The sequence below is a fragment of the Physeter macrocephalus genome, chromosome 15 (assembly GCF_002837175.3).
Source record: "Physeter macrocephalus isolate SW-GA chromosome 15, ASM283717v5, whole genome shotgun sequence".
NCBI classification, from domain to species: Eukaryota; Metazoa; Chordata; class Mammalia; order Artiodactyla; family Physeteridae; genus Physeter; species Physeter macrocephalus.
In genome coordinates this window covers 19,404,042-19,406,514 of record NC_041228.1, presented here as the reverse complement: position 1 = coordinate 19,406,514, position 2,473 = coordinate 19,404,042, and the positions used below count along the sequence as shown (strand labels likewise).

At 44.6% G+C, this 2,473-nt stretch overlaps 1 long non-coding RNA gene across 1 annotated transcript in view; it reads left to right on the top strand.

Annotated features, from left to right (window-relative positions):
- The window catches only part of LOC129392848 (uncharacterized), a 272,680-nt gene extending 272,138 nt beyond the window's left edge, over nt 1-542 (top strand). The window contains exon 5 of the long non-coding RNA XR_008619517.1: nt 428-542. This is a non-coding gene — a long non-coding RNA (uncharacterized lncRNA). The remainder of the gene's footprint in view (nt 1-427) is intronic.
- The last annotated feature ends 1,931 nt before the right edge of the window (nt 543-2,473 follow it).

Genomic DNA, 2,473 nt, shown 5'->3' with positions numbered 1-2,473 from the left:
GGGCCCAGCCGCTCCGCGGCATGTGGGATCCTCCCACACCGGGGCACGAACCCGCGTCCCCTGCATCGGCAGGCGGATTCTCAACCACTGCGCCACCAGGGAAGCCCCTGCCTCCCCCTTTTTAAAGGGAGCTCTGTGAAAGCACAGTCTCTAGTCATGTGAGTGGCCAGTGAATTTACCTTTACTTTATTGTGTTATTTTCCATCTACTCTTTTCTCTGATCCTTACTAAAGGTCTGTGAGTTAAGTAGGGCAAGTGTTACGTGATCTCTACTTTATATATGAGAAAAGGAGGTTCCCACAACTAGGTGGCTAGTCCATAGTCATCCCATCCATGTGATGGAAAAGGGAAGTAAACGTAGCCTGAGTTCTTTGGACTTTAATTCCATTGCCCTTTTTCACTACTTTTTATTGCTTCCTTTTAACAGAAACTAACCCTGGTAGGAAAAGGATAAGCTCTCAAGGAAGACAAGACCTGGGCCAAGGAAGACTGAGGGGAGATGGCAACACACAGAGAAACCACAGCTGCAGAATTACGAGGACTCGAAGGTAAGGTTGTTGAGTGTGATGAGAACCCTGGGGTGGACTGTTTGTTGACTGACTTTCGGACCTGAGGGAAGATGCTCTTTGACTAAAACAAGGTGGATGGGAGTGGGAGTGGGAGACATCACAGCCGATTACGCTTAAAATCTGGTCTCAAGCACCACCTTGCAGAGTGTCCATCATTCCTTTTCAGCCACCCTCAGGATTGCTCTAAGTGAGAAATACTTTTATAAGAGTCTTGACTGCTGCTGAGAGTCCTTTTTAGAGCTGAAAGCAAAACAAACAAACATGAGGTCCTACAGAGCTGAGAGTAAGCTCCGGAGAGAGTGAGAGCAGCGGAAATAGTTACTGGGACGCGGAAGGCGATTGCAGTGTACCTTGTCTCAAACCCCATGAGCTTGTCTCCTCAGCCACTTGCAAGTCCTGCGGGCAGTCTGAGCTCTGTGGCAGTCGGGGCCGGGGGGCGGGTGCAGGAGAGACGCCAGGACAGGAGGGCTCAGAGCTATTTCAGACTCAAGGCCAACAGCCACGGAGACTTCGAGTTACATCACCACTGCTGTCTGGACTTTAGGCCCCTTAAGCCAAATGCGGTTTCCAGAAAAAGGATCCGCCGCATATTTGGAAGCCCATCAACCAAATGTTGTCTCATCACTTTCGTGCATGAGATCTTTTCATTTGTGAAGAGCATATTATTTTGCTTAATTATGGGCTTTGAGGAGATGGCATAGAGCAGTGGAAAAAGCATGAGCTCGGAGTCAGAGACCTGGCTCTGAATCATGGCTCCGCCATCCACCAGCTGCGGGGCACTGCCTGGGGGCGCCTCAGTCTCCTCGTATGTGAACTGAGAACAGTCTTGTAATAATTACCCATCTTGTAGGGCAGTCATTAGGATTAGGTGGTTAATGTATGTCAAGAATCTTGTGCTGTTATTCAGATATTTAACGATCAGTAGCTATGATGAAGAAAGTGTCTGACTTCTAACACAATGACCTTTGGCAAATGAGATTTCATTTTCACTCCAAAGTATGTGTATGGTGGTATGTTTTCCATATATATATATATATATACATATATATATATACACACACACACATATATATATGGCTTTCTTCTGCTTACAAAATACTGTTTATTGAAATTCCATTTCCCAGTGGAAGTTACTGTTATTCGGTGTCAAAATACCTCTCCAAACTCACATTTCCTAGGAAGTTTTCTTAAATGGAGTCTTACTGGTGCCCTCCTAATGCCTATTTTTCAGCACCTTGATAATTCATTTTTAAATACTTATAGCTTATTTTGTAATCGTCTATGCCATGGCTAATTATCCTTTTCTTTAAAAAAAGGGTGCATCCAGAAAGCAGATAAGATCAGAAGCCTTTACCTCTATCACTCAGTCACTTACTGCCTCAGACTTGGCTCTTTATCTCAAGTATGGGGATAATATTTGACCTATGTATCTTACAAAGGTTTTTTTTTTCCTTCCTGAAAAAAAATAACAAGTGAACTCATAAATGGGAAAGAATTTTATAAATTATAAAAGATATGAACATTTAATTTACGATGTGATTTTTGCTACAGATCCCTTTGCAGCAGATAGGAAAATTCTTTGTGCTGGGGCCACCTGCCTGATGCTGTTGTTGTTCCACGCCTGGGAGTCACCTTGAGGTTACTTAGAGCCTCTCTCTGCCACCAGATGTTAGGAGACTGAGCAACTTTCTTGAGTAATTGTCTCCTCTGACTCACGTTCCTTGCAGTCCCCTTAGTGACCTGTGAGCCACCCAGGGTGAGCAAGGAATTTCCTCTCTAGAGTTGTTTAAGGACTAGCCCCAAACTTTCAACTCAGTCTTTTTTTACACCTCTTCCAATACTACCTACCTGAGTAGCCACAGAACAAATCTGTGCAGTGGCTGGATTCAGGCTTGCTGATACGA